At 49.7% G+C, this 21,035-nt stretch overlaps 2 protein-coding genes across 4 annotated transcripts in view; both read left to right on the top strand.

Annotated features, from left to right (window-relative positions):
• LOC115408997 (E3 ubiquitin/ISG15 ligase TRIM25-like) overlaps positions 1 to 21,035 on the top strand; it is a 32,608-nt gene that overhangs the window by 9,471 nt on the left and 2,102 nt on the right. Inside the window, exon 1 of one of the 2 annotated variants that reach the window (XM_030119958.1) lies at positions 6,445 to 6,489. The exons of the other annotated variant lie outside the window; for it this stretch is intronic. The gene's annotated coding sequence lies outside the window, so the exon portion shown is untranslated. Of the gene's footprint in view, positions 1 to 6,444; positions 6,490 to 21,035 lie in introns of those variants that run through there. 2 annotated transcript variants of the gene reach the window in all.
• LOC115408993 (tripartite motif-containing protein 16-like) overlaps positions 9,690 to 21,035 on the top strand; it is an 85,766-nt gene continuing 74,420 nt past the window's right edge. The window contains exon 1 of one of the 2 annotated variants that reach the window (XM_030119951.1): positions 9,690 to 9,758. The gene's annotated coding sequence lies outside the window, so the exon portion shown is untranslated. Of the gene's footprint in view, positions 9,759 to 20,889; positions 20,941 to 21,035 lie in introns of those variants that run through there. The other variant, XM_030119953.1, reaches the window with a different exon arrangement.

Below are 21,035 nucleotides of genomic sequence, written 5' to 3'. Positions count from 1 at the left end.
GGTTACGAGTGGTGATGAATTTTTTTCACCGCTCCAGGAACGCTCCAGCAAAGTTCGGGCGGTGTGACCGGGCCTTAACATCAGTGGTGGCCGAGCGTTTACGGCGTTGCTTTAACGAAGGCCAACTTCTGTTAAACGGTGGTGAACGGTGGTGAACGGTTACGAGCGGTGATGGATTTTTTTCACCGCTCCAGGGACGCTCCAGCAAAGTTCGGGCGGTGTGACCGGGCCCTACTTCAGAGCATCAGACAGCAAAACTGCTACTTGTGATGAGAGAGATAAATAAGATATTGTATGTCAAACTGAAAGATTTATATGGCCCCCCAATAAACCCCTCCCCTCGCCATTTGTCCACCATTTGTCCACCGTTTGTCCACCGCGCATTAGTCCACCCCCCCCCCCCCCCCACAACTTCCTTCCTTCTGAGGTCTTTTGAAGTTTTTACGATGTGTTAGGTGTTGACACATCTGAAGGGATGAGTAGGAGCAAGACAGACGGATAGAGGGGGGTGAATTTATATTGTACTTAGAGATGGCGGAGAAACGTGTCATGAAGAGATTATATTACAAGCTGAGTCATCCTGGTAGTTTCAGCGGGGTAGAGCGGCTTCATAAAGTGGTTCAAGATGAGACAGGAAAGAAAGTTAGGGTGGAAGATGTGAAAGACTTTTTATCATCTCAAGACACCTATACTCTGCATAAACCGGCTCAGGTACATTTTCCAAGGAACAGAGTTTTTGTTACAAGACCTCTAAAACGCGCAATCGAGCTGGAGTGCCCTGAGCCTGAGCGTCTGACGTCACTCCGGTGAGTGTTTTCCGTGTTGGTGAAGCTTGCTGAAGCCTGCGAGCGACTGAAGTGCTTGCTGTCTCTCTCTTGCTATTACTGTTAATTCACGAAGCAATCAAAAATCGGGGTTATTTACGCCCCCGGGGTTACTTTCGCCCCCGATTGACCAAGCGATCTCTTGTGAATTACATTTCTTCGCCGTTAGCGCCACCGGCGTGCTAACTAGCTTAGCGTGCTAACTAGCTTGGTCCGCCGGGACCGCTATGGCGTCCTCCCCTCTGTCTTCTTTTCTTTCCTGCTCAGTGTGCCGTATGTTGAATCAGAACCCTGCCTCCCTTGACAATAGGGGTATTTGCGTAAAGTGCAGTGTATTGACAGCGCTGGAGGACAGGGTAACCGAGTTAGAGGAGCGGCTGCGTAGATGTGAGGGGCAGGGCAGCGCTAGCTACAGCGAGGTAACGGCAGGGCTCGCAGCCCGTTCCCGCAGTGAGAGGAGTGTTAGCAAGCCTAGCCCCGCAGCGTGTCCCGAGCAGCCGGGACAAGACCAGGACCGGTTTTTGACAGTCCGGAGGAAGGCTAGTGCTAAGCACCGCCACGTAGCACTCCAGGGCCAATTCTCGGGCCAATTTTATTTCTGTTATATATGCTTCCTTTCGGGAACATAATTAGAAGTCACGATATCAATTTTCATTGCTATGCAGATGACACACAACTGTATTTATCGATGAAACCTGATCAAACTAATCAAATAGACAGACTCAGTGACTGTATCAGAGAAATTAAAACCTGGATGACTACGAACTATCTCCGTCTGAATCCTGGCAAAACAGAGGTCATTATACTAGGCCCCCATAAACTGAGAGAGTGTCTATCTGAACAGATTATCACCTTAGATAACGTCAGTGTATCCTCCTCCTCTACTGTCAGGAACCTCGGGGTCTTATTTGATCAGGATATCTCCTTTAAAGCACACATCAACCTGGCTTGTAAAACAGCATATTTCCACTTGCGCAACATAGCTAAAATAAGAAACATTCTACCTTGAAGCGATGCAGAAAAACTCATCCATGCATTTGTTTCTACTAGATTGGACTACTGCAACTCCCTTCTCGCAGCCTGCCCAAAAAGTGTATTAAAAAACTTTCAGTTGGTTCAAAATGCGGCCGCCAGATTATTAACTGGAACTAGAAGACGTGAACACATTACTCCCGTTCTAAAATCTCTTCACTGGCTTCCAGTCGAGTTTAGAGTTAGATTTAAAATCCTTCTCCTCACTTACAAAATTCTAAATGGGATGGCTCCAACCTATCTCCAAGATGCTTTAACGCCTTATCAACCAATCAGAGCACTTCGCTGTCAAAATGCAGGGTTACTGGTGACTCCTAGGGTCTCTAAATGGACACTAGGTGGAAGAGCCTTTAGCTATCAGGCACCATTTTTATGGAACCAGCTTCCAAGTGGTGTCAAAGAGGCAGACACAGTCTCCACATTTAAGGTTAGGCTCAAGACGTTTCTCTTCGATGCAGCCTATGATCAGGTCAGCCAGGGATTCTAAACTAAACTAAACTAAACTAAACTAAACTAAACTAAACTAAACTAAACTAAACTAAACTAAAACAAACCAAACCAAACTAAAGTAAACCAAACCAAACTACAGTAAACCAAACTAAACTAAACTAAACTAAACTTAACTAAACCAAACCAAACTAAACCAAATTACACTAAACAAAATTAAACTAAACCAAACTAAATTAAACTAAACTAAACTATACTAACTAAATACTAGTTTAAACAGTTAAGTATCCACAAAGCTGCCCCAGGAGCTAGAATGTTGTGGGAAGTACGGTGCACTGAGCCCTATCCTCTAATGTCTGAATGTTATTCCCTTTAGTCCGTTCATTGCTTTTCACCTGCTGTCCCCCCCTTCGAGGGGGAGTCTTCTCCAGTTTCAGTTGCTGACTCCACTATTACGAGGGCCTACGAACAAGCCCCGTCCGGACCGGGAGGACACTCCTGTCGGTCCTGCCCGTGGACTGGCTTCGGTTCTACTGCTGGGATCTGTGGTTCTTGTGCTGGACCGTCCAACGGACTGTACTCAACATAGTCCTAGGCTTTACTTCTTATTGTCTCATGCTAGCTGTTGCCAAAGCTGTCCGTCCCTGGGAGAGGGATCCCTCCATACTGTGGTTCTCCCCAAGATTTCTCTTTTCCCACTGGGTTTTTGGAGTTTTTTCTTGCCGGATGTGAGGGTCTAAGGCGGTGGTTGCTTCGTTCTGTCTCGTTACTGTAAATATTGACATATTACCATTATGCTTATTCACTGTTTTTACTTTTACCGACCAATGTAACATCTTGAAGCCCTCTGAGGCAGCTGTTGTTGTGATACTGGCCTATACAAAAATAAATTGATTGATTGATTGATTGATTCCACCTTAAGTAAGCATTTGACTGCAATCTGCACTCGTGGGTAACTCAGCCTTGTCTCCTTATGGTAACAGAGACACGATCCACTCCTGCCTCAAATCCACTTCATTCTGTGCCTTACAAACTACAACATCCGACGGTGAGTCACCAAAACAGTACAATCACTTGAACCCTTCCCATAAAATAGAGGATGGTATCATCTAATGTGTTTAATTTGATTTAATTTCAGCACTTCCGGGTTAGCGCCGGAGCGGTTCCGAGTGTGTTTCTTTTTTTTTTGTTGTTGAGTCTCTGTACCTGCAGTAACGACACCCTACTATGTGGTGTGACGGCCGTTTGCCGTTATCTCTTTTTGTTATTTCTTGGGTTGCATTTTTTATTGTAGCCTTAGGCTCAATACAGTGCCATTGATACAGATTGTGAAGTTAATGTTGTACAACAGATTTATTTATGGATACTGATTTAAATGGCCATTTTATTTATGAAGAAATGTTACTAGTAACTGAACTTTGATACTGATTGTGTTTTTTGTTTTGCATCTCCTCTCTCTGGCCTTCATTTTAGGTCAGGTTTTTTTTTTCCCTCCTACCAAAAGAACACTGAAAAAGATTCCTCCTTTGGGAGGTGGCGAGCTGCCCGAGCCTGGTAGGACTTCTTTTTTTTTCCAATTCGCCTGGATTATAAAAACTGAACTGAACCTTGCGAGCAAACTCAGGACCGTATGAACTGAACTAAACTCTGCGAACCAGCCGAGGAATCGCATGAACTGAAATAAACTTTCCAAACCAACCAAGGATTCTATGGACACCTGAACTGTGCCTAAGGTTGAAGGTTTTTTTTTTTTCTCCCTTTGGGTTTTTTTTCCCCCATCTGTGAATTTTCTGTTGTGTTGGGCCCTTTGTTGTTTATTATTGTTTATGTCTGTCATTGTCAATACATTTTCCAAACTCAATTCCTGTTTCCACTGGTTTTCATTCACATACCGAGCTCCCATAGCGAACCTGGTTTCTTTTGTTAAAGCTAGGGTTGGCGATCTTGGAAAACTAGCATGAAGCACGAATGTAGCATCTCCCCAAGGCTCCGCCCAGCTCCCACCCCATTGGAGGAGCTCCGTTGGGAGCGGAGACGCGGAGACGTTCCGTGTGCGCGGTATGCGCGCGGCGCTTCCGCGTCCAGTGAGTCCCTGGCGTAACCTGTCCTCAGCGCTTCGTTTCTTCGTTTTTCTTTATTTGCACTACGCCAAGTTATGGCGCACTCACCAGTAAGTAAACCCCCAAACATTCTTCCCCGCCATTCTGCAACGACGCTCCGTCCTTCTACTCGTGCACTGAACCAGGGTCAGTGCACGCCATTGACATGTACGCGCAGGGGGCAGGTCGAACGGCGAAGGGATTTGATTGGTTTAAAAAAGGGTGTACCGTCAAGACGATTGGTTGCTGTTTTTCCCGTTTTACTCCTGCTATAGATAGCGGATATTTTCCAAACTACTTTAAGAACACACCATGAATTGCTTCCCATCGGGTCATAAAGATCATTTTAACCAGTATTTAAAGAAATGTATCTCATTCAAATCGCCAACCCTAGCTTTAAGTCAGATACACCCCTCCATCGCAATAACTCAGCCCTAACGTTTATTTGCTTTAATTCCCTTGTTACACCCCCTGATAAGCGTTACACTAAGCTAACGCCTTGTAAATGGACGGGAGGCTAAGCTAACGCAGTGTAAATGGACGGGAGGCTAAGCTAACGCAGTGTAAATGGACGGGAGGCTAAGCTAACGCAGTGTAAATGGACGGGAGGCTAAGCTAACGCAGTGTTAATGAACGGGAGGCTAAGCTAACGCAGTGTAAATGGACGGGAGGCTAAGCTAACGCAGTGTAAATGGACGGGAGGCTAAGCTAACGCAGTGTAAATGGACGGGAGGCTAAGCTAACGTCAGCGTGACTCACCAAGTCCGCAGTTCAACAGTCTCGCGGCTCAGGCTCAGACGCTCGGCGGCTCCGGTAGTCAGCTCCTACAGTCCCACATTCTCTGCATTCAGTTGTGGAACGTTTAGATTTGACTGAAGCAGCAATGATCAGACAAACCTGCAGCAACTTGTCCCAAACGCGCCCCTCGCGCTACTTCCGGCAGCCGGTGTTTATGCTCTGTGATTGGGCGCGCTCCGTCACGTGAGCCACGGCAACACGCAGGAAAACTTTATAATCAGGAAACCGGATAAAAAAACGGAGGAGAAAGGACTTTCCCCGCTGGGTTCAAGACCTGTCATTTACTCATATTTCTATAATTCATCAAAAGGAGCCCAACCAAGTATTGAGAGCAGAGAAATGAACATACTTTTCACAAGTATTATATTTTCTTTAAAACATCCTTTTTAATTTTATTTTTTTTATTTATTTAATTCTGAGACACTTAATTTTGGGTTTTCATTACCTGTAAGCCATCATGATCAACATTTCAATAAACAAAGGCTGGAAATATTTCACTCAGTGTCATGAGTCTATATCTGTCCTGTATGGGTTTGACTTTCTGAAATGAGTGATGAGAAACATTGAACATTTTCATGATATTCTAATTTTCTGAGGCATAAAGGTCCACTGCATGAGAAGATACAGCACCGCTTGACCTGACAAGATGGAAACAAACAAACGAAACTGCAAAGATTAACTTCAAAGTATTGATGACTTGGTTAAGAATGAGTTTATTGACACCACTTTTCCTGTGTTAAAGCTAATTCGACCACTGCTTGTTTCAGGGAGATGATCTTTTTCTAAAATGATCAATGAATTATTTCTCAGTCACTAATTACAATATTTACATGAGTAGAAAAATGCACAGATTGTTCTGACAGTAACAAACAGGAATGTGCAAAACATGAAATTTAAATGATGACTAGTAGGCTACTGCGTAATTAAAATGTGCAAAGAATGATTGTTCTGAACACTGAACATTTGACTTTTTAACAGTCCATTCAAGCTGTGCAGTAAAGAAATATTGTCAACAGTCACAAACTGCAACTACTAACAATTTCTTGACTCCTTGTTTCAGTCCTGAACAGTTTCAGAGTCAGCAGCTGGACTGAAGTCAATCAGTTCAACACAGAGTGTGTTTTCACCGCCTGAACTCTCTCTCTACGTTTCCTCCACCCTCCCTTCAGAGCAGCAGTGGATGGAGCCACATGCTGACTCAGCAGGTGGAGATCAGAACGAGTTTCACTTCTCCAGAAGAGAAGCAGACGGAAAGAGAGGCTGGACGTCTGCTCAGGATTTCTACTGCTGTGAGTAGAAACTAATGCTGACTAATGTGAGGAGGAGTCAGATTAATTTAAAGAGTACTTTTGGATTATAAGTTTACTAAAAAATACTTGTTGGCAGCTTAAATACATCCAAGATTTATACTTTTAATGTCTTCTTCGTGTGCTGATAATGTGCTTCATTATACTTGTAGCTTATGTCAGTTAATAGAAAAGCTAAACTTTTCAGTTTATAGACTTTAACATTACTTTGCTGTACTACTTTTCTAGCACACACACACACACACACACACACACATACACACACACACACACACACACACACACACACAAACACACACACACACACACACACACACACACACACACACACACACACACACACACACACACACGCACACACACACACACACCTTACAAATGATGGAACACATGACATTCCTGGAAGGTTCTCCATGTATTCATCAGCAGAATCCAGACTCAACATCCTGAGTCAGAGTTGAATCATGAGACCTTCTCCTCCTCCTGACTGGATCAATAGGTGCGTTCACGATGGCAAAGCCAGAGGGAGGCGGAGCTAGACGAAGTAGACGGCGTCAGCCGTGGGGCGGAGTTATAAGTCAGCCTCCAACTCGGACAACCCTATGTTCTCCATGTCAGGGCTGGCTCTAGGCATAGGCGAACTAGGCGGCCGCCTAGGGCGCCACGTCCCGAGGGGGGCGCCGCGGTCGTACAAGGGGCGCCACGACGCTCTGTGTTCCGTGTGCCCCTCTGTGCAGCGGTCCGACGCACCGCGGTCCTCGTCCTCGGCGCTGCCCGGCACTGATTGGTATTGTTCGGCATCGATCCTCAGCGCGCACCCCCCCCCCGCTCAACAAATGTCGGGACCGCTCGAAAAACACGCTCCCAAGGGGCTCTCGTCTCGGGCTCGCCTAGGGCGCCTCTGAAGCCCAGGCCGGCCCTGCTCCATGTTTGTGTTTCTCATGACTCCCACCGTGGGGGGTGTTTACAGGCCCGGCGTCCGGGGCGGCAATGCCCGCCGCCTGTGCCTCCTTGCCCCCTCTGGCTGTCAGAGGGGTAATTGTGTTCTTCTTATTAAAAACAAAAGAATTCACAATTTCTTTTGTGTGTCACATTGTGTTAAAGGGCAACTCCGGTTTTTTGACACCTGGATCTTATTTATAGGTGTGTGCATGCTCATATACTCACTCAGACAAACATCATGCAGCTCGGAGTCCTTCAGAAGTTATTTAGATCCAAACGATGTAGCCGCACTAGCGGAGGTGCCACAGCAATGGAGCGTTAGCGCGGGACATAATCTCTGCAAAGTCGCTCATTTCGGCTGTATTTTTCCTCCATCGGCGCTGGGTTGCCTTTCGGTCGGAAGGGGGGCCTCCGGCGGTGTCCCGCGGCCTGGGTTGGAGCGCGTATCCGCCGGGCGGCGGAGATCTGGATTCTCCCGGCGAGGAGAGCGCTCCGGCCGTCGTGCGTCCCGCGGCCGGCGTGGAGCGCGCATCCACGGGGAAGCGGAGATACGCTTCCTCCCGGCGAGGAGAGAGCACCGGCCTCGGCGCGGCGGTCCGTCGTGCGTCCCGCGGCCGGCCCGGAGCGCGCATCCACCGGGGAGCAGAGATACGCTTCCTCCCGGCGAGGAGAGAGCACCGGCCTCGGAGCGGCGGGCCGTCGTGCGTCCCGCGGCCGGCCCGGAGCGCGCATCCACCGGGGAGCAGAGATCCGCATCCTCCCGGCGAGGAGAGACATCCAGCGGCCCAGCGGCCGCGTGTGAGCCATGCGTCTTCGCGGGTGTTCGGAGCCTCCGTGGAGCAGCTGAGGGCCGTTTTCCACCTCGGCCCCTGGAAGTCAGACACCGGGGCACCGTGAAAGCCGAGGCTGACTCAAAGTGCCTCTCTGCTGGGGAGAGGAGCGCCGCAACGTTCCCATCCGAGCTAATTGTGGCTAAGTTAGCGAAAACTGTCAGCTCTTCAGCTGACTCACCTGAAGACGGTAGACGAGCTGACTTTATGATAACACTGGCGATGGATGAAGAAATACAGCCGAAATGAGCGACTTTGCAGAGATTATGTCCCGCGCTAACGCTCCGTTGCTGTGGCCCCCCCGCTAGTGCGGCTACATCGTTTGGATCTAAATAACTTCTGAAGGACTCCGAGCTGCACGATGTTTGTCTGAGTGAGTATATGAGCATGCACACACCTATAAATAAGGTCCAGGTGTCAAAAAACCGGAGTTGCCCTTTAATTCATATTCAGTTAACTGAAATAAATACAATTTTAAAAAACAAAATAATTTTAAGTTACGTTTTGGCTTCTGTTATGTGAAGCGTGCGTGCTGCTGCAAGTGGACCAGGCGTCAAGGGGGGCAGACTGCCTCGCCCCCTCAGTCCAAAAAATTAATAAATAGCTCTACTAAAGGTGAGAGCTGCTTATTTTATCATTTGTTTTATTACTATTTGTGCTTTTTAGCAATGTGGTTAATGATCATATGTTGTTGGACATGGTGGAACAGGCCTCTGATCTGTGGATTCTGTTTTTGTGTTGCTCCGTTACTTTTTCGCCACCTTTGCGCACTACCCCCCCACCCCCCCACCCCCTTTTTGTAGCCGCCGCCCCCTTCCCCCCTCTACACTGGACTGGAGCTGGGACTGGGTGTTTATTTATGCAAATAAAGCGTGTTGTCATCAAACTGATGACGAGTGGGCTCGGGTCCAATCCCCTGCCTGGATGAACCAGAGAGGTGGGCCAGGTAGCTGCAGTGAGTTGCTCTCCAGCAGCTCACACGGCTCCCTCTGTGACCGATCTCGTTTGGGTCTCGCAAGCTTTCGATGCCCTACGTAGGTCCTACATATCAGTGACGCCGGGCCAAATCTGGGCGGGGCGGCTCAAAAGTCTTAAAGGTCTGCCTCTGGCTTTCTCATGTCGAACGCACCTAATCATTCTGCGTCGTGTGATGCTTAGCCCGCCTACAGGCTTCACTATTGGTGCTCTCCCTGGTGCCAGCCAATCACTGAGACAGATCCCACAGGGGAATCCCACCATTCCCGCACATGCGCTGGCACACTGCCACGCCCCTCACCAAGAGGATATAGTCAGCGTGCGTCAGGACCACTTCCTTCTTCTTTCTCAGCCTCGAGACTGATCTGAAGCTCCAGACTCAAGATTCAAGACAAAGACAAAGACAAGAGAAGACATGGACAGTCGCCATCCAGCGTCGGGCCGTTCTCCTGCCACGGCAGCAGCGCACCGCTCTAGAAAGGACAGCTGCTTCGCCTGCTTCAGGTCAGCATCTAACTCTGCGTGTTTCTTTGGCCTGCCCTCTTGTCCCGCTGGAAGAGGCTCGGCGGAACGTCTCAATGTCTGTCTTCACCGCAGCCCCCCAGGGCACTCAACACGCGCAAGATGAGGCTCCGGCGTCACGGAGGCCTCCTCCCGCGCGTTTCTCCAGATGTCCCGTGCTCGTTGCGCCTGCTCCCTCGCCCTGGTTTTTCCTACGGCCAGGAGCGCCAGCCCCCCCCGGAGATGTTGGCAGCCCTGCTGGCCGCTACTGAGGACAGGCGGCAGGTGCACGCTCTGGCTGCAACCAGACACCCGTCCTCACCGAGGTGACAGCATGTGACTGGCCTCCACTCATGCGCCCCTCGTTTCCCCGGCCATGAGCGTTGAGCGGCTCTCTCCGACAACATTGGCGGAGCTGCATAGCACTACGCTGGGGTGTAGTGACACCAGCTGAGGCGCCCTGTCAACCGGCCCCCTTCCGGTGGCTGAGAGGATTACTGGTATGGAGGGCAACCCCAAGGTCGTGGGTTCGAATCCAGTGGGAATGGAGTCGATGTCCCTGATGTCACAACTCCTTACTTCTGCCACACAGACCTTCTTTTCCTCCATGATGGACGCTTCACCTGCAGTCATCTGCCAACGTGTGAAACGGAGCACCTGAGCTGCCGGAGCTGCCCTCCCGCTTGCACTGCCTGTCTGCCGTCCGGAGAGGAGCGCCGAAAATGGGTGGAGTGAGAATCATTCTGGACCTGCGGGTCCTGAAAACTCACGTGGCCACCAGGAGGTTCCGCATGCTAACAGTCAGTCACCTCCTGGAGAGCGTCCGCCCTGTGGACTGGAAGTTCCTCAGATTCGCTGTGGGAGATCGGTGTTTCCAGTACAACCGTCTCCCCTTCGGCTACTCCCTCATTCCATGCACCTTCACCAAGTGTGTCGAGGCCACGCTAGAGCCTCTCCGTCGTCAAGGTCTCAGGATACTCACCTACATCGACGACTGGCTGATACTAGGGCCCTCTTTCCGGGAGGCCGTGGAGCGCACGGCCCTGGTCCTGCACCGCATCGAGCTCCTGGGGTTTGTGGTGAACAGAGACAAGTGCGCTTGTCCCAGCTCAGCAGATGGCTTATCTGGACCTGGAGCTGGATGCTCTCACCATGACAGCCCATCTCTCCTCGGAGAGGTGGGCCTCTCTTCTGTCACTCCTGAGGTTCCTGATTGTGTCATCCACGGTTCAGGTCCACCTGGTCGGGACCGTTCTGGGGATGATGGCTGCTACCCACCCCGTGGTTGGCTTTGGCCTTCTGCACATCCGCAGGCTCCAACGGTGGTTCAGCCGCCTCCGCCTTTCAGGGATGTGGGACAGATGCAGGAGCGTCTCAGTCCCGCCCCAGGTGCAAAACGGCCTCCTGTTCTGGCTGGATCCAGTTCTTCTCCAGCAGGGAGTCCCCATTAGCTGCGTCTCACATCACGTCGAGGTGTTCACGGATGCGTCTCTCGCAGGTTGGGGAAGATCCTGTTGTGGGCGGACCGGCACCTGTCCTCTCTGAAAGCTCGATACGTGCCTAGGGCTCTCAACATTGGTGCGGACAGCATGTCTCGGGGAGGCCCACTCCACGACGAGTGGAGCCTGTCACCCCGAGTGGCAGCCGGACTCTGACACAGATTTGGACCCCCCGCGGCAGACCTTTTCGCCAGTGCAGAAAATGCGTACTGCCCACTTTGGTTCTCGCTCAGGTCATCAGACGAACCCGACGCCCTACTGCAGGCAGGGGGCACCCTCCGGTCCCGCCCCATCCTGGGCAGGAGTCTCTTGGCCTGGATGCTGAGCTGGTGAGACTAGTTGGGCTAGATCTCCCCCCGGCTGTGGTGTCCACCATCCAGAGCGCCATAGCCCCCTTCACCGTTAAGGCTTACAGGTCTTTGCGTCGTGGTGCTCTGAGAGGGGTCTGGACCCGGTCTCCTGCACCGTCAGCAGGGTGCTGGAATTTCTGCAGGCATGCTGCATCCACTCTCGCGGTGTTTGCATTGGCCATCACGACGGGCCACGAGCAGTCACACTCTGGTGAAGCGGTTATTGCGAGGTGCGTGTCGGCTGCGGCCTCCCCCAGGCATGTAGTTCCCCAGTGGGACCTCCACACTGTGCTGGATGGTCTGAGCCGACCCCCTTTCGAGCCTTGGAGCAGGTGGATGTCCGCATTCTCTCCTTCAAGGCTGCCCTCCTTTTGGCGTTGGCCTCTGCCAAGAGGGTTGGAGATCTCTGCGCCCTGTCGGTCCATCCCTCCTGAATGGCTTTCAGTCAGGACTGGGGACTGGTTCACCTTTGGCCTCACCCGGCTTTTCATCCCAAGGGGATCACTTCAGATTTCCGGTCATGAGTGATCCGGATCAGGGCACTTTGCTCCTTGCCTGGCCTGTTCGGAGACGACCCTTGGCTGCGGTTGCTGTGTCCGGTCAGGGCTCTTCGTTGCGACATTGAGCGCACAGCTGGCTTTCGCACTATGGACCAGCTGTTTGTGCAGTTTGGGGCCAGGGGGTGTAGCGCCCCGCTGTCCTCCCAGCCTTTTGCCCACTGGGTTGGGGGGCGCTATCATGGCTGCCTATGAGGCATGGAACTGCCTGCTGCCTGCGGTGATTCGCGCTCATTCTATGCAGCGCGTTGCCGCTGCTGCGACTCTGTGAAGAGGTGTCACGGTGGGTGATATCTGCCAGGCCGCCTCTTGGGCCTCTGCGTCCACCTTTGTGCGCTCCTACCTGATGGATATGTGCACCGACTCTGTGGCCACGTCAGTTTTCAGCGAGAACAGGAGTTCTGTCGCTTAACTGTGTTGGTTCTTGTCCAGACTGGCTACTGCTTCCCTGGGGGGATTCAGGCCACGTGTGGTTCCGCTGCCTGCCGTTGTGACTCTGGTGTCCTGGCCGGCGTATGTGTGCCGCTGTGTTACGGTGTTTATTGGACATGTCTGCGGTCGACACCTCAGTGCGAGGCTGCCTGCCGCCAGTGTCTGGGGGTTTGGTGTGGCGGTACTGGGCATACGGCCTGCCAGCTTCCTTTTCTGCGCCAATCCTGTCAGCCTTCCAGCTGGGGGTACATTTTATCCCTCCGGCCTCCGCTTTGGTAGTGTACCAATACCGAAGCCCATAGGTGGGTTAAGCATCACATGAAGTAGAAATTATAGTTACTAAATGTAACTACAGTTCTACGAGTGTGTGCTTGCCCACCTACCTGCAAGACCAGCTGCCCTGCTTACGTTTCTCCTGGGCTGTTCAGAAGAAGGGAGTTGAGCGGGCGCACGCTGATTATATCCCCTTAGTGAGGGGCGTGGCAGTGTGCCAGCGCGCATGTGGGATTGGCGCGTCAGTTTTCGGATCTGTCTCAGTGATTGGCTGGCGCCAGGGAGGGTACCAATAGCGATGCCCGTAGGTGGGCACGCACACATTCATAGAACTGGATTTACGTTTAGTAACTATAATTTTGTAAACACTGATCGTTCACTGCAGAACATCTGGTTGGAGCAAACGATGGAGACTCCTGTCTCTTCACTGCAGGGTGAAGACATCCAGAGGATCTTGCTTTGGCTCGCTCCCCCCCGGGTTTGTTTACATGGCGACAGCGGCTGTTAGCAACGCGGTCGGTGTTAGCTTGTGGCCCAGGGCCCGCATTGCTCGCCCGGCTTCGGAAGAGATGCAATGATGGGGTCGGTATGATACCATGCTTCTCACTGTTGTGGAGTAACGTTTGGGCTTTTGCCGTTGTTTGGGGCCACCACAGAGTTTATTTACATTAACTGATATCATCACCCGCCCTGCCCGCCTGCTGTCTGGACGAGGGCCGCCGTTGGTCACCCCCTCTCCTGAGCATGGCCCTGGCAGGAGTTTACGGCTGTGGCGCAGCCTCCGCCTTCAGCGGGTGGCCCGATCCCTGGCAGAAGAAGGATGAGGGAACCGCTGCACTCCTCCTTTCTCTTGTAGCTTGGCTGAATTTGTAGTCACTGTGGTCACTGTACAGGCGGAGTATGCATCACCCCCCCCCCCCACCCCCCAAGCATTTTTTGTGCACTTGTGGTGTCGTTTCACTTTCCTACAATGACTAAGTACAAAGAGTTCATTCTTCTAATTTGCATATTGTATCTGCAGAAAGCATTTCTGCCAGCAGAGGGCCCCTCTGAGCCTGAGGACCACTGGGCACGTGCCCAGATTGCCCATGTGGTAGATCAGGGCAAGGGCTTGGTGGTATAGAGACTTCTCTGTAACTGGAATATGCCCCTCCCCCAGCTTATCGTACTACCGTTGTTTTGACCTGCAGCACTATAGTGACGGTAGAAGGAAGAGGGAGCCGTCAAGCGTCCCCCTCCTGGACATGGTTCAACTGAGCTACTTGTCCTGTGATTTGTGTTTGCCTTGCAGGCGGCGTGCGCCCCCTTCCCTCAGCTGACCGCATTACTAATATTAATTTATATTTCTGAGGTGCTGTGCACAACCCCCGCTCCTGGTGGATGGAACCAATATAGAAGCTGTTGGAGGAGGGAGCAGCTGAGCAGCCGTCTCTCTCCTGGATGTAGCTTTAGCTGGGCTGATGGCCGGTGATTGAGGTTGGTTGTGCAGGTGGAACACGCCTCCTTCACTGGGCTTACTGCATTGCTGTTGTTTCTCCTGGCCTGCTGCACGCACCCCCGATCCCAGCGGGTGGTGCTGCTATGAGGGCACAATGGAAAGGGTGCCGCTGGGCGGCTGTCTCCTCTCCTGAGCTCGACCCCAGCTGGTGCTCACAGGCTTGGTAGTATGGTATCCGCTGTGTAGGCGGCATATGACCTTCCCCCAGCTTATTGCATTACCATTGTTTTGACCTGTTGCGTGCACCCACTGCTCCCGGTGGGTGGCAGTGCAATGAAGGCAGACAGAGGTGGAAGCCGCCAAGCGCCCCCCCTCCTGGACGTAGCTTAGCTGAGCTAGTTGTCCGGGGATCTGCATTTGCTGTGCAGGTGGTGTACGCCCCCTGCAATCAGCTTACCGCACTGTTGTCTATTGACCGGTTGCGTACACACATCTCTTCCAGCGGTGCCCTCACTACGGGGAAGAGGAAGCCATAGGGCGGCTGTGCCTTCTCCTGTGCGTGGCCTCAGCTGGTTTACGGGTTTGGCAGTATAGAGTTTGCTGTGCGTACGCCCCCTTCCCTCAAATGTCACACCAACCTTGCTCTTATGCCCACTTTTAGACATAGTTGTTGTCGGCTTGGCTTTACTGATAGTCCAGTAGCTGTACGCTGGCCGGGCTACTCGGCTCTCGGAAGTGAGCCGGGTTTCCCCCTCTCGGGAGGCTGTGTCTTCACACTCCCTCCCCAGTTTGTGGGTGTGCCTCCCGCGGTTGTTGGTGATGCGGTTTGTGTTAGCTCGGTTGCTGCGGTTGAAGCGCCATTCATACGCCCCTCGCTTGGCTTATCAGGACAATCCTGGTTGATAACCAGGGACAAGTGTTGGCTTAACGGTGGCTTGAAGGCCACTTGTTGCTGCTTCCCCCGCTTATTGGGCCTCGCTGTGGCTGTTGCCATGCGCTTTGGTGTCAGCTTGGACTCTGCCGCGGGAAGTGCTGTTGTGCACTGTTTTTCCAGCTTATTGGTACCTACTTTGGCTGGTATGTGGCTAGTGTCATGTGGCCGCTGTTGGTGGAGGATCCATTTGTGCGATTTTTTTCACCTGCCTTATGGGTGACATGCCTGGTCATTTCTGTAAGTGGTTCAGCATCCGCAAGGCAGACCGGTGCTTTGTCTAATCCCAGCAGTCTTGGATACTTGAAGACTCCTCTGGGGGGACGTCGACCTCCATCTACCCTTAGGGTGCAGGTTTCAGTGATGTCAGCCACAGACCCCAGCGCTTAGCACTGGATTTAGTGTGTTAGCCTCAATGTGAGCCCCTGGGTGCAGTGGGTGCCACGCAAGACCACATTGTGATGGCTGTTAGCGTGAATAACATGATGCGTGAGTGTTGTACATGCTTTATCAGCCCGTCACGCCTGGAGGGGTGCGCAAATGTTAGGGTTGCCACTCTAAGACCGACCCTTGCCCTTTTCCCAGGTGCTGTCAGGTCTGCAGACTTTTCAGCCTATGAAGCTTACACGTCATGACTCCCTGTCGAGCGTCCCTGAGGACCCGGTGGAACTCTTGTGCCCAGTAAGAGCCCTGGGCTGCTACATTCATGCTACCACAGGTAGGCCTGGGTGATGAAACGATAGCGATAATTATCGAAATATAATTTTTGTCAATAGAAATAATAAAAACGTTCGATAAAAGTCGATAGTCGATTTAAACTGTAATTACACCACCCAAACACCAGAGAAAGGGGGCCGCTAATGCGACATGAACGCTAGTTCTCGACCAATATTCAAGCGAAGAAGAAGGTGAGGAGGACCAGAGCGGCTCGCACAGAGCATGAAAGCTAAAGGACAACACCACAGCCAAAATGAGCGATGATGAGATGGAGGATTACACCGAGCCGACCCACTCAAAGCATGCTGAAAGAATCGTAGACAAGAGAGGCCCCTCATCTTCAGTTGTTTGGTGGTATTTTGATTTTAGCCGAGTGATGCCGAGCAGTGCGCTGCTCACACGGAGCGTCGAAGCGGCACAGAGCGGGGCGGCGCTGCTGCTCTGCAGCGCTCACTCGTAGCGGAGCGTCCAATTCAATCGATTGAGCGCAACTGCTAATATTAGCCACAAACACGGAGCTATTATACTATATTGTTTTTCATGTCCGTTGTCCGGGCGCTGCAGAATTTAACGCGGGCGGGGCGCCCGGACTGGAAAGATCTGGCGGAAACCCTGAGTGTTGAGCCCAAGCAGCAACAAACCCTCATTACAGCATTTTTTTCGGGCACCGTGCAATGTTCTGCATTTTAACTTTTAATTTTGTGCAATGTTCCTCATATTTGTGAAATGCTGTGTAGTAGTTTGTCATGTTCTGACATTAAAGACGGGCTAAATTACAAAAGCAGCATCTGGTTTTGTCAACTTTCACTCATGGTCAAGAATCAGCCTTCAAATTTGAAAGAAAAAATGATTTGACAATTATTGTGATAATTATCGATATCGACTGATAAGAAAATTTATATCGTGATAACATTTTTTGTCATATCGCCCAGGCCTAACCACAGGACGTCCGTTCCTCTGAACTGCTTGGTCTGTTCAGGAGGTCCTGACGGTGGTTCTGCTCTCTCCAAGCAGAGCTTCTCCCACTGGATCATGGTTGTGTTTCAGTTTCATTCTCAGCAGGTGGTGAACCACTCTCTACCATCAGGTGTGCTGCTACTCCTCCAGAACGGTGCCCATGCTCTGGGCGACATTTGTGCCGCTGCCCCCTGGGTGGGAGAAGCACCTTTTTTTTAGGTGTTGCAGCATGAACGCCGCCACTCCCCATTCACTGGGTGTGGTTTTGGCTCTGCAGAGGCATCTCAATGAGGTTGGTCTCTGTGATTCCTCGTGACAAAGCTGGTATATGTCAGTCCAGTGCTTTCGGCGCTGCCGCTGGCGGCCAGTAGGGATAAAATCGAACGAATGTTACAAATGTAACTACGGTTCTATGAATCCCAGATGACCGCCACAGTGTTTTGTCGCTCAGAATCCTCACGATCAATGTTGGTCATCACGGCGTTAGATTATAACAGCGTTATTTTGTTCAGTAACAAATAATCTAATTAATTACTTTTCCCATCGTTACAACGCCGTTACCATTACTGAGAATATGAAGTGGCACGTTACTGCAATTAGATTCAATGAAACGCGAGTGTCCACTTCTTCCGCACACATCAGCTGCAGGAGAGAGCAGAGAGGCGAGAGGGAGAGGGGAGGGGTTGATGAAGACATGATGATTCTTGGCTGGTGGGCGGATCATGCTCTGATCACGTGTCTCACTCGCTGCATGTGCTGACCGCCGGTAAACACAACAAGCTTGAGCCCAGGACGTTCAAAGGTAGAGTTCTGAAACTGGAAGTATCACTGGAAGACTTTATCCACGTCTGCCTCGAGCAACTCCAACCTTGTGAAGCACCTCACAGCAAGACATGCTAGAATGGCACTTGTTGCTGCTGCTGCTGCTGCTAACCCCATGCTGACCCAAGCCCGAGCCCAAATGCAGCCAGAAGGGAGACGAGCCGCTCTGTTAAAACAAGCAACGCTCGATTTTTTGGGGCAGCAGGCGACCAGAGCCGAGCTGAACACACCGACTGCAGGTCCACTGGTACACAGTAGACCTAATATACAGTTACAGAGATTTGCACTACTTAATGGCCACAAGTTTAAATTTGTTTTCTTAACAGGCTGGAATTTAGTTCAAATAAATACCAAATGTTCTAAAATACTGTATAAAGTGTTTTTATTCTTCAATCAGTTGATATAAACATCTTTTATGTTATAGATGTCATAGAATGTGGTAATGTATAGAACATGAAAAATAACGTCAGTTACTTTGCTGAGTAACTAGTTACTCTTACAGTGAGGTAACTGAGTTACTAATTCAATTACTTTTTGGGAGAAGTAATTTGTAATTCTAATTACTTTTTAAAACACTGCTCGCGATCACACGAGAAGTCTCTGTACAAACTGATCCCGGGGTTGGACACCAGAACTTATGGCTGTTCCTGGGTCACCCAGGGGTCACAGGTGACGTTGTTGGTTTACATACTTGAACTGTGCATGTCCGAAGGGAACATTCCAATGCCTTCACCACCGCATCTGGCACTCATCCGGGATTTAGAGAACTGTAGTTACAATTTTAACTTTCATTATAGCTTCCAGGACACAGCATCATGGGAGAATCACCAATTTAAGAAGTGGAAGACACTTTCTTTTATTTTGAAAGACTTCATGATGGCCTCAGAGTTCGATCACTGTTTTGAGTGCTTACGTTTTAGCTGAAGCAACCAAAAAACTACCCATGTCTAAAGTAAGAACATGGAGTATAACTTTACTCATAAAATTAAATAGAATTACATTTTCCAAAAAGCACTTTGAATTGAAGTTTTGGTATGAACAGTCCCAAACTATACAGCAGCCTATATATAATATACAAGTGAAGTTTACTATTATTATCTCTGTCTGTATCAACAGGGTAATGAATTATGTGCAGGAGTGCTGTGAGAAGTTTTTTTTTTTTCTTTTTTAGTTTTTAGTTTATTTAGCTTGTTCGATGAAAATATTTAATTTGAATATAATTTCAGCATTTTACTGTGTTTTGCCGATTTCTGTTCTGTTTTTTTTCCACCTATTTGAAATTTCATGGCTATGGTGAAATAAAGGTTAGTTTTAGATGATAATTGTTCTTTTATTGTAATAAGATTTCAAACTGATGTCCCGGACCCAAAAAGCAAAATACTGTCACCAAAATATTCACAGGTTCAACTGACTGTTTCTCCCCATTTTCTTCACATCTTTTAAAAATGTTGTGAATCACAGTTTGTGCCTTGAAGCTGCCAACAGTTTTGCTAATCCTAATCTAAGTGATCAGATAAGTGACCAGAGAATGTAATAAAAAATGATAAAGGTGTTTAAAGTAAGTGAAGTAAATTAAGTGAAACACAACAATCAATTTAAAAACGTGCTGAGCCAATCATCCCTCTTCTACCCTCTGGGTCATCTGTGGGTCCATCCAGCATCCAGGTCTGCTTCATGAAGGCTCGTCTTCTCCTGTGGAGCTCGCTCTCCTTTCCCCATCTCTCTTTTAGGACTTCCTGCATCAGTCGGAGGTTTAATGTCTTCATTAATATATCATAATATCACATTCCATCTGGTTCTTAAATGTGTTGATACCTTTGGAAACACAAACCAGTGTTTCCCAAACATCCATATACAGACCAGTGTGTGGCCCAGCAGCTCAGAATCAACTCCAAGCACCAAGAATTATTTCCATTTCTTTCGCCGATGGGGTTTTGAATTATGTTCCAATCAATGATCTCCTCGTGCCTTCATGTAATGAGACCAATATTCCAGTTGACCAATTGAATTTCAATTTTGAGCTTGTATTTTAAAGCAGAACTATGCAAGATTTGCTTTAGCGCTCCCCCTACTGGTCTCTTGTGAAAGCTCACTGTTGTAAACATTCTCCGTATCACCCCCGCTCCCCCACCCCCGCCCCGCGTGCAAAGAGCGTCCCACTCCTGTTTTCTTTTTTCCACTTGTCAGACAAAGGTTTTTTTCTGTCTTTTTGGTTCTGCCATCTGTGAGCACCCAAGGGTGGCGTTGCTAACGCTAGCGAGGGTTTTACATGCTTTTATACTTGTAATCCTGTATGAGCGCCGTAAAGCAGGTTTGTTCTCTCAGATGTTGTCGGGTCGCTCCTCTGAAAGTTGCAAGCGCTGTTTTCAGGACACAGACCCCAGGGGGAGGGGAGGGACAGGCGAATCACCGTGACAAGTCTTTGTTTACCCCCACAGGGACTCTGAAAAACATTTATTGAGGTAAAAAAGTTGCATAGTTCTGCTTTAAAATACACATTAAAAAAATATGTGAAAACAAATTTTGAATAGTATACTTTTGAAATTACACATGAATTTCACTTAGAATATATTTTCATTTGATTTCGATAAACTGTGATTTGTAGTACAATTATTTCAAAGTGTGTTAAAAGTGTCAGTGTGAAAGCGTAATGTTAGTATTGTTGGCTCCGTCGATCTCGAGAGATCATGGATAAGCCAGGATGAAGTTCTGAAGGAACCGAGTTGCCGAGTCAGCACATCCCCCTTCTCATCCTCGCTGGTCGTGTCCAAAGGAAGGGACAGGCCCATACAGTTGGTACCAACTTGGCTAAAGGAGTTGCCGGTAGGAGCTCCAAGGCGAGAACCAACCGCCTTCGGGGCTGTAATCCGGATTGTTCTGAAGGGGGGGTCTCCCTTAGCCTTTGTCACTCCCATGATGACCACCAGGCAGTGGTGCTGTTTTGCCCGTAGCTGGGGGTTACAACATGCAGACAGGGGGAGACAGGAAGCAAACCAACAACCTCTCAATTGTAAGACGACTGCCCTCCCCACAGCCACCCCAATGTTATTGTCCTTGTTATATATTTACAAAAAGTGCAATTTGTAGAAGAATATTTTCAATATACGAGTGACAGTATGAATAAACTGAGAATATAATAAAGTCCTCTTTTGTGTCACCAGGGGAGCAGAAGTTGAAGCTTGACATTCCAGCTGAACGACGGCTGGAAGGTGCAGAGAAGCTGCTGGATTTCCTGAATGAAATCAAGCTGTGACGTCCTCTCCCTTCTCTCCACACTGAGTCATTGCCTCCTCCTCTTTCACAG

Source organism: Salarias fasciatus, chromosome 22 (assembly GCF_902148845.1).
Source record: "Salarias fasciatus chromosome 22, fSalaFa1.1, whole genome shotgun sequence".
In the NCBI taxonomy this organism is placed as follows: domain Eukaryota; kingdom Metazoa; phylum Chordata; class Actinopteri; order Blenniiformes; family Blenniidae; genus Salarias; species Salarias fasciatus.
Note: the sequence above shows the minus strand (reverse complement) of the source record. Positions and strands in the feature narration are given on the sequence as shown.